Genomic DNA, 10,973 nt, shown 5'->3' with positions numbered 1-10,973 from the left:
TGCGGTACAGCGGGGTGCAACAAGAGCACCAGCAAGTTTGTCTACCCCCATCCTGCGGTACAGCGGGGTGCAACAAGAGCACCAGCAAGTTTGTCACACTACCCTGCTCTAGGTTCCACTCTCCTAGTCTCATGGCCAGCAATTCCCCAAGCTGTGTGTCCTCTAGAGAGCTGCAGCGAGAAGAGCTCAAACCCCACCAAAAGAGCAGCTTAATGCATCTCTCCATGTTCTTCACATCTCTCTGCACACCAAAGGGCTTTCCAATTAATACGGCAATTCAGAAAAGATTTAATCAGCACGGAGGTACAGAGTGTTAGTTTCTTCTGAGAAAGCACCTGCAACCCTCAAAGGCAAAGTGGGTATGGATTATTTCATTCAACAAATATGGTTTGCGCTCTTTTAATATGCTAGGTACTCTTGACGGATAAGAAAACAAAACACCCCCGTGAAGAAAACAGAGTTTAAGAGACAGAGTTTCAAATGACAGAAGTCTCAAGTAAAAGGAAAAAGAATTTGTGCAAGATCCTAGGGAATAGAAGGACTTGACAACATGGTGAGGGTGAAGTACACAGCAGGCAGAATACACAAAGATACACACGCGCGCGCAAGGCAAATTAATGAACGTCCCTAAGTCTTTTCTATTCAGAAACACATATGAAATGCGTTTAAGCTATCTTTACAAAACAAAAATCTTTCCCCAGATTAAAGTCCCACCCCAGTGCAAATGAACCAGGACACTTGGAGGCTGGTGTTGTTTTCCTTCGCTCAGGTTTTTCTGATGAGGAACTTTACACCCAGCGGTGCAGATGTTCTGTGTTGAGAGGTCCTCAAACATCAATTCCTCCAGTGTCTACGGACAGCAGGTTAAAATGCAGCTGCACTTGTTTCTTCATGTGACTACACGACCCCTGGGCGCACAGGTACCTTGTGGTCTCTTTCTGCCTCTAGGTCCAAGGCCATAAAAGTGTTCTCAAACACTCTCTCTCTCTCTCTCTCTCTCTCTCTCTCTCTCTCTCTCTCTCTCTCTCTCTCTCTTTTCCTCCCTCTCCCTCTCAGTCAGAAATTCTGCCTGGTGAATAGGCCTGTCATTCCATTTACCTGAAATGGAGAAGGCTGCCAGGGGCATGTACGAAGGTGAGCTTCAACAGGTGGGAACTGGCCATGAAACACAGGGACTATAAAAAGGCCATTGCTAACAGGACTGGGCAGGCATCCTTTAGGACAGACTTTCTCAAGCATGGAAGGGTACACATCACCTGAGGGTCTTCCTAAATGTCAGCTAATACAGGTCTATGCAGGACCCAAGAGGACAATTAACAAGTTCCCAGGTGATACCCAATGCTGAGCCTTGGACAACATGGACAGAAAAGTGTAAACAGTATTTCTCAAACTTCTGACTGAATCCAACAGCAAGAAAATACTGAACTTAGCAGCAGTGTCCTCTTGCGTGGTCCCTCTCTCTGCGTGTATATGAAGGGGGGTAGGTGCTGCAAGGAACACATGGGTTAATTTTGTTGTTGTTTTGGCACTGAGCTGCTTCACACATAATAAGAATAGTCTGCCTCTGCGCTATCCCCACAGCCCAGTTTCAGTACAGGTTATGCCAGGATAATACAAAATTCAAAATGCTCAAAATTCCATAACTTCTTGAATGCTGACATGATACCACAAAAAAAAAAATCCACACCAAAAACTATTTCCATGCACAAACCACAGAAGTTTTGCCTGAAAGTATCGTCAGACGATGTGTATAACATGAAGAAAATGCAAGTGAGCTTCAGGATTTACATGTAGGAGCTATTCCCAAGATGCCTCCCATCTACACCACTGCAGTACACTTGGATGGCTTCTATTCATCCTACTGCATTGCAAAGTTGAGCAAGATCCACAAATTTGACTTCCCTATCTCTAGATGGAGTGCCACTAAGGAGTGTCAATAGCATTTTTGCTTATCCAGGAATACACTGAAAGTCAGACCAATTTTTTTTTTTTAGTTCAGATTATTGGGGCTGGAGAATTGGCTCAGAGGTTAAGAGCACTGACTGCTCTTCCAGAGGTTCTGAGTACAATTCCCAGCAACCACATGGTGGCTCACAACCATCTGTAATGAAATCTGATGCCCTCTTCTGGTCTGCAGGCAAAACACTATATACATAATAAATAAACTTAAAAAAAAAGTTCAGATTATTTCCAGGCTCCTTTGAGATAAGCACATACATATCAAAATGGACTGTTGATCAAAATGTTGTTATTACAAAACACTCAGGTAAATCAGGTACAGTGGCACAAGTTTTTAATCCCAGCTCTTTCTTGGGAGGCAGAGGCAGGAGAATCTCTGTGAGTCAGAGGCCAGGCTGATCTACATATTGAGTTCTAGAACAGCCACAGCTACATAGTAAGATCCTGTCTTCAAAGAAGAGGGGAGGGGAAGAGAGTCAGGCGTTAAGTTTTCATCATTTAAATTTGGTTTTATCACCTACAAGATGAGGACAAGAATGCTCATGCGGTCCTAAGCAAAGGTGTCCATTTCATTTCCCTCTCAAAAGAACAAGAGCTTCCTGACGAAAAGGCTGATTTATGGTGTGGGACAAGAAATAAAAAAAAGATAAGCCTGGAACAGCTTGTCACACACAAAGGAAGAAAACTATGAGAACTTCCATGGTTTTGTCAAAAGCCTCAGGAGCCAACTCTCTGACTGACATCAATAACTACAAGGCTAAGGATAGTGGCATACAACTACATCTAATCCCTGCACTCAGGAGGCTGAGGCAGGAGGATCACCGAGTTGAGGCCCACCAGGGCTACACAGTAACCTAGTCTAAAAATTTCAAGAACCTAAGTGGGTTGAAAGGAAGACAAAGAAAAGTAACGAAATGAAGAAAAGCCTACAAAGTATGCTCCAGTCTGCGAGTTCACAGAGGAACTTCTAAAGGATGCCATATGCAGGGATGCCCAACAGTGGCACTCGCCATATTTTAAAATAAAAACATTGTGCCCCTGAAGGCAAAAACAAATATAAATTAAAAAAAAGAATCTGGCTTGGACGATGCCTCTGTATCTAACTACCAAAATACGACAGACTGTAGGTTGCTGAGTTAGCAGCCACAGTTTCTATGCAATGGATGCCAATAGCACTCCCTCCCACAGCATGGGCACATAAGAGCACCCAGTGCTGCAGACTTTTAAGTATTTCGTTATGTACCTACATAAAGAATTCAAACCCTAAGGATTCATGATAAATACAGATGCAGTGGAATGTCTGATGGAGGAAGGTCATTGGTTGATTAAATAAAGAAGCTGCTTGACCTGATAGGTTAGAACATAGGTGGGAGGAGCAGACGCTGGGAGGAAGAGGAAGTGAGCTCAGAGACTCAACAGCTCTCCTCTCGGGGGCAGACGCCTCAGAGAGACACGAGATGCTCCACTCCTGCGGGCAGAGGCGAGAGCTCTGCTCTCTGAGGCACACGCGATGAAGCTCCGACCCAGGATGGACGTAGGCTAGAATCTTCCCGGTAAGCGCACCTTGGGGTGCTACACACAGATGATTAGAAATGGGCTAGTCCAGGTGTGAGAGTTAGCCGAGAAAAGGGCTAGAGCTAAAGAGCCAAGCAGTGCTTAAATGAATACAGTGTCCGTGTAATTATCTCGGGTAAAGCTAACTGGGTGGCGGGACACAGCCCACGGCACCAATTACTACAAATGTCTAAGATGGGCTTCCAAATAATCAAGTACTAAAGGGGTGGGGAGGGTGTGAGGATGCAGATGGGACAGGATCGGCGGTGAGCTAACGATGCTGAATGCAGAGCAGCATGAACCAAGTGGGTTCCGGGTATTAAGAAGCTACTGCTGGGGCTGGAGCACTTGCTGCTCTCACAGTGCAGTTCTCAGCACCCACACTGTGCAGCTCACAATGTGGCTTGTAACTCCAGGTCCATCAAACCCAGTGCAACTTTCCTGGCATTTGCAGGTACCACAATATATAATGTTGGCTTACGCTAGAAATCTATAGTAAAAATTCCCCTTACAAGCAAACAGGGCTGAAGAGATGGCTCCAAAAAAACACTTAAGTTTCCAAGTTTGAGGACTTAGGTCAATCTCTAGGAAGGACCATATTTAAAAGAAAAAAAAAAAAAGCAGGAGAGAGTTTTACAGGGTAAGGTTAGTTTACCAAATGAGAAATGCTATAGTTATATACAGCAAGTACTAGGCTTTTCTTCTGTAATAAGATAGCTTTCAAGTGAACAGGGCTTCAACTATCATTTCATTTTCTTCAAAGGTCAAAATACACCAATTGAGAACACTGGATTGTGCAACAAATGAGGAACTCTGAAGGATGTAGTATTTTTGTACTGTACTTGTTCCATATATATTACTTAAATAAAACCCCAATGAGGGGCTGGAGAGATGGCTCAGTGGTTGCTCCTTTTCAGAGGACTGTGGTTTGGTTCCCAGCACCTGCACGGTGGCACACAGTCCATCTGCAACCCCATTTCAGGGTATCCAGTGCCTGTTCTGGCCTCCGAGGTCACCAGGCAGGCAGGCAGTGCACTTCTGCAAATGCAGGGAAAACACACACATAAACTTACAACTTTTTTTTTTTTTTAAAGTGAAATAAAATCCCATCAGCGGGACAGACCTTTGGAAAAAGGAAAATGCAGGTATCTTCATGTGAACAAGAGACTCAACTGTCTGCGTACCAAAGAAAAGCCAGCAAATGGAAGGGGTACAACTGTGAGTCTTAAATACATAGCTAATTTTTACACGTGGCGAAAAGCTTGGGGTCTGACTCTGGGATGGCTGAGACAGATTTATTCTTTTGCTGTGTGACTTGCCTACTGCTTCCTAGCATTTGATGATGATCATGGAACCTTTGCAGTACTACAATCAGGGACTTTAGCAATGCCTCCATGAAGGCCTCTCTCCTGAGTTTTCAAGAAGAATCACTAATATGGAGCGTCTCACACCCAAGACAATGAAAACATAGTGCCCAGGGTCAGGTCATTCCCCCTCAGTGAAATCTGATGTCCAGCAGGGTGGTGATGGGGCAGAAGGCTGGTGAAAGCCCAGGACCAGCAGATGCTTCTTAGAATTTGCTGAACAGAACAAGGATGGCTCTACTCTTCAGCGAAGGAGATGCCTTTGCTCCTTAAGTGAACCTCAATGCCAGGAAATGTCACATGACAAACCAGTCTGGAAATCTAGGTTTCCCTCATGCCTCCTGGATCAAGTTTCCATCTGGTATGTGGTCTTGCCAGCCCGGCCAGTCTCGTTAGAAAGCACAGTTGAGCTCAGCAAGGCTGAAAACCCCACTGGGGACCCTGTCAGGGTTCAGAAATCCTCAGAACTGCTGGTGTGCAAAATCTGGCTCCACCATTGGACCCTGACCGCCCTCCCACCCGAGGACCTCCCCTGCCTCTACCTGCAGCCTCTCCACCACTGGACCCTGACTGTCCTCCCACCCGAGGACCTCCCCTGCCTCTACCTGCAGCCTCTCCACCACTGGACCCTGACCGCCCTCCCACCCGAGGACCTCCTCTGCTCCTACCTGCAGCCTCTCCAGCCTCCTTGCCCTGCCTCCAGCATGCCCCACCTCCTTCCACCTCAGGGCCTTCGCATTTTCTACTCTGGACTTGAGGAGCTCTGCTCAAATGTCATACAGTGAAGACCCCTGCCTTAACTGCCAACCACAACACACCCTTCACACCCCTTGAACTTTTGCTTTTTATTTCTTATTTGGATAATACAGAAATAAAATTTACCAGTATTATCCATTGCCAGAACTTTTTAATTTTTACAAAGAGAAAGTCTGCGTTCATTAATCCAACTTCCCCTTTCTTTAGCCCCTAGATATTACCAATCTACATTGGGACCCTATTATCTGACTACACATACCGGACTTCCTACTATGAGAATCATACGCTATATGTCTACTGATGGCTGGCTTCTTTCAGTTAGCATAGTGTTTTGTGGTTTGACTACACCGTGAAAAGAGTTTCTTCCTCTTCTGGGCTGAATAATAGCTCACGGAACACATAAGCAGCACTTTGTTTTTTGTTCATGTATTAATAGATACTTCGAGGGTTTTGTTTCAGCCTATTGACTAACATGAGTGAGGCAACTTTCAGCATAAAACAAACTGCATAAGTCACTGCTTTGAATTATTTACATACCTAAAAATGGAAATTTCAAATCTTACGATAACTCTGTTTCATATTTTCAGGAGCAACCATTCTGTTCTGCTAAGCGCTGCCTCTTGCATTCCCACCAATGATACACAAGGGTTTCAGTGTCTCCGAATCTGGCCCACACTTGTTCTCTGTTCATCCTCTCCTTGCTTGATTTTTCCCCAGAGCACTTAGCACCTGCCATACTGTAACACCTACTTCTTATTTACAGTGACTGCCTCCCACCAGCAATTGAGAAAGACAACCAACATCTACCTCTGGCCTTCACATGTATACACAGAGAGAGAGAGAGAGAGAGAGAGAGAGAGAGAGAGACCAAGCAACAACCTCTGAGGAACAGACTTGATTGCTTATGCTGTACCCTAAGCACCTAGAACACAGTTGGCACCTAGCAGGTACTCAAGAAATCTGCTGAATAAGTAATATAGCACACTTGAATCATAACACTTTTTAACAGGGGTGACAGTCTGTTAGGTACATGTGTCCCACCAGCTGCCTCTAACTATGTCCGGTCTAGGAAATCACAGGGTTTAACAGGTGATGGCTTCATGAGATCATTCAGCTCATTCCTCATTAGCAATCACCTCAGAACCACAGACACCATGGCAACTAGAAAGAGTCAGAAAAGTAAAGTCATTCATATCGTTGACTTCAGGCCTTCATTCATCAAACTTCAACAGCAGAAAACGACCTAACACAACGGCATGCAGTTCTAGTTACCAACAATCTGCAGGTCCAATGCATTTTATTTTAAAAAACCAAACCAATAGCAGACAAGACAGGGCACTGTCCTTGTGTAGATTCCCTAATTAGAAGTATCCGAGGACAGCTTGACCTAGAAACCTAACTCCAGGCCTGCTTTTATTTTGGTGGATTTTTTTCTGTTGTTCATATTTGGTATCTGTTGTTTTGTTTGGTTTGTTTTTAAAGAGCTGCTTATATTTAACAAAAAAAAAAGTCAGACAGAAATTCCATGAGATCATTATTAGCTAAAAAGCCACATGGATTTTTCAAGTCAGTTCCTTGCACAACATTGAATTAGTCCCAGAGTATCCCACTACCACCTCCACCTCTGTAGTCATATTCTCCCAGCTAAAAACACTTTGAGGGCAAAGTCAACAGATCTTTTCTGTGACGTTTATCTACTGCTCTTCTAAGCAACCACTGCACCTCATATTCTTCAAAGAAGGCTGGCAACAGGAACCACATTGTCTGAATGGATGATAACACCCAAACGACTTTCATGGAGAGACCAGAGTGATTCATTTGGAACATCAAGAACTTTCCCTGCTTGCTTTAGAAGGAAATCTTGATGGGATTTTCTGTTCCGATTTGATTTAGTCAAAGAGCAGATTGTACTTTCAATGTACACGCTCACAAGAACACATCAACACAACTGATAGAAATGAAGAAATAATTTTTTTAAAAAAAAAAGAAAGAAATGAAATAACGAAGAAGAAAAACATTGCTCTCAGGCAAATAAGAGGCTACAGGCCAAGTTACCAGCATTCCACAGATTGAACTGAAGCAGTTTAAGGTCTCCAATTATTCAGGCAGAGACACACCTGACTCTTTCAACCTGCTCAGATGCCTTGATGTGAACGGTCAAGATATACTTCAAGCAAGAGAAAGGCCTCATGCTGCACATACACACTGGGGTTTGTTTCGTTTTCCTTCTCCACTATCCTGACTCAAGCTTTCAGCATAACGCTTTCCAAAATTAATTCGGCCCAACATTAAATTCTTCTACAAATATCTACATTCTTTTATGATATCAGTTCCTTCATACATCAGGGTAAGTATGGTCAGTCTATCATTGGTGGGACCTAACTAAGAACTCTTACATTAAGAGCAATGTGTTCACTATTTTCCCTAGGGTCTCGATCTCCCCCAGCACTGCACAAACTTCAGCACAAGCAGTATACATGACTATCTGGGCTGCATCTCGGTTTCTTTACCCGTATCTAAGGCCTTCTGTGAGCCACAGCTCTCTCTATACCTGGCTTACTACATCCTAACAAGGCAGTCTCATAATGTTTAGGCATCAGGTGGAGAAGACTCTGAGGACCAGCTGTCCCTTGTCTGCAATATACTCTGAGGAGTGGACTGCCCCCAATCTTTGGTCAACATTAGACCATAGAACTAACCTTCCCATCCGAAAGCTGCCCGCTCCATCAGTACTCCTGAGGATCTTATCAGCAGGAAACAAAAGCATTATACTACCATAATGAAGTATCTGGCTTTTATTCCCTAATTAGAAAAACCCAAAGATTGTAGCCCAGGGAACAGCTAAATATTTAGGACGTTAAAAAAGTTACCAAGAACCAGCTGCCCACAGCTCCCCAGCCCCTATTAACCTGTTGTTTACTCGGTTCACAAAAATTTCACAAGAAAAAAAAAAAAAAACCTGCAACTATGAGGGTGTGTGTGCCCCTACAGAGGCTATACTTTCTAGAAATGGACTGGGACCATTTTAGGGCATAAAATAAATAAATAAATAAAAATAGGAGCCACTGTATTGACAGAGAAATGCTGCCCTCAGCTCCGCTTCCAAGAACACATATCAAAACAAGAGAAGCAGCCTGGGTTCCTTGACGTTCAGGTGGCTCCAGTCAAATCCTGGAAGCTATTGTGTTATTCTTTTAAACTCTAACTTCCTGTTTATGAAGTTCTCATTCTTTCAATTCGCCACTTTCATTTCTTACAGCCCAGCCCCCTGATTACGTGCGCGTCCACAACTGAAAAGAACAAAGTGGCAATGTGCGAAGGGGAGGAGTATTTCACTTTTGCTTAAAGACCTCGGCAGAGGAAAAGTTCTGCATCGTTTGGAATTTAGATAATCAGCATGCCTCTCCCATAGACCTATTTTACTGCATTTTGTTGTCGTTTGGTGCCTCCCCCCCTTCCCCAAACATCAGGCAGCTTCAATTCTGAGCCACCTTCAAAAGTGGTTGGCACTGGATCTTTACTCGGCAAAGATCATGACCAATTTTGACCACAGTTTCTTTCTCTCCGCTTCTCTATGGCTGCTACAAGAGGACTTGCGGAAAGGCTTAGGACAAATCCCCCTATTGACTTATTGACTCTACTTCCACACTCACCTGACCCAGGTCAGGCACTCTGTAGTCAAAGCTCGCCCAGCCAAGGATGCGAATCCTGCTCCCTTGCAGTCAGCTCCTAAATATTTACAAAGAAAGAAGACTGAGTAGGGAACCATGCAAGGGTCTATAAGAAATGTTCCCAAATACGAGTTTCGACCTTTTTGCCTCCGTTTCCTGCAGATCCCCACTCCTCATCTCCCAATTTAGCAGCCAAATCGGCGGGATCTCTTGCCCTCAGATAACAGCAAATCCAGCTTGGTTATTTCCAGTACGTAGCTGACCAGAAAGATCAGGCACGCAGAAACTTCGAATACGCCGGAGGTGGAACTAAGGTAAGTGTTGAGGAGATCCCAAAGCACTTGTTTCCCCGCGTGGAGGAGGCCAAGTATACAAAACCTGCATCCTCATTGGACACGAGTTGGGTCCACACTTCTTCCCTCACCACTCCCCCCCCCCCCCCCCCGTCCCCCGGTTTTCTTCCGTTTTTTAACACCCCCCCACACACACACAGGGGCCCCCACGCATGCATTATTCTACCAGCCATGCGGCGCAACAGGACTAGCTACATTTTTAGAAAGATTATTTCCTTGAGCAAACTCATATGACACCCCCTCAACTGCCCCCTTCCCAAAAAGCGAAAAAAAAAACTATTTCCTGCAACCACTCCAAGAGTTTCCAACTTGGGGGAATGCCATTTCAGTACAGGGAAGGGGGTTGAAGCTGGTCACTAGAGTCGATGATATTTGGGGTTGTTTAAACCTAAAAAATAAGTAAATAAATCAGACCTCCTCCCGAAATTGCTCGCAGGGAAAGAAGCCCAAAATACACGCCAAGTGCATGCAAAGCCACCAAAAAAAAAAAAAAAAAAACTCCCAGAGATCAGGGCAAAAACTTCTGCGCACGGGAGCCAGTGCCAACTCCCCGCGCCCTCTGCCCGGCCCCAGCAGCTACCTTGGTGACCGGGGAGCCACGCCGGTTTGGGGGAGCAGGACCAGGAGAGGGGTTAGCAGCCGCTGGGCAATCCCATATCCGCGAAGAGGGAGCTCGTTCCGTTAGGATGGGAGAGAAACACCCACACCTCCTCTCGGCGTGCGCTTTCTTTCTCTCCACCCCCTGCCTCCTCCTCCTCCACCACCACCACCTCCTCCTCTCCTCCCACCCCAGCAGGCTTGAGGAAAAGCTTCAGCAGAACATCCACATGGTTACTGCACTTTGAAGCGGCGCCCGGCTGCTTATATAGGCCGGGAAGCTCCCTGGGCAATGTAGTCCGAGTCCCAGGTCGTGCCGGCGCCTGGGGCTGTGGAAAAGGACTACAAGTCCCAGAAACCCCTAAACTCTGGGGCTGGGTTCTAAATAGACGCGCGCGCGCGGAGATGGGGGAGGGGCGTCCAGCGGGACCGCCCGGCTGGCGAAACTGAGTCTGAACAGCCCACTTGCCAGGATTGGAAAACGCGACCCACAGTCACCCCAGAGGTATCTCCTAGCCCTGTGAACCATTCTCTTTGCCTGTCATATCTTCCCTTTCCTAAAATCCAGGTGTCACTAGGGGCCGGAGAGAGGGGAAGAGCTCGGATTACTGTTTTGGGAAGTTTTTACAAGCTTCCGCGCGCCCTTGTCCTGGAGCCAAGAATTTCAGAAATCCGAGGCACAAAAACAGTGTTTGCGGTCAAGGATTAACGAAGCGAGT

General features: G+C 45.5%; 1 protein-coding gene across 11 annotated transcripts in view; it reads right to left on the bottom strand.

Annotated features, from left to right (window-relative positions):
- The window catches only part of Itpr1 (inositol 1,4,5-trisphosphate receptor type 1), a 341,711-nt gene extending 331,293 nt beyond the window's left edge, over positions 1-10,418 (bottom strand). For 10 of the 11 annotated variants that reach the window (XM_005364968.3, XM_026788263.1, XM_013352965.2 and 7 more), the window contains exons 1-2: positions 10,238-10,418; positions 9,287-9,362 (exon numbers count right to left, since the gene is read on the bottom strand). The gene's annotated coding sequence lies outside the window, so the exon portion shown is untranslated. Of the gene's footprint in view, positions 1-9,286; positions 9,363-9,443; positions 9,482-10,237 lie in introns of those variants that run through there. The other variant, XM_013352962.2, reaches the window with a different exon arrangement.
- Positions 10,419-10,973: the final 555 nt, after the last annotated feature.

This window comes from Microtus ochrogaster, unplaced genomic scaffold, assembly GCF_000317375.1.
Source record: "Microtus ochrogaster isolate Prairie Vole_2 unplaced genomic scaffold, MicOch1.0 UNK1, whole genome shotgun sequence".
In the NCBI taxonomy this organism is placed as follows: Eukaryota; Metazoa; Chordata; class Mammalia; order Rodentia; family Cricetidae; genus Microtus; species Microtus ochrogaster.
The sequence above is the reverse complement of the archived record's forward strand: the minus strand, read 5'-3'. Positions and strand labels throughout refer to the sequence as shown.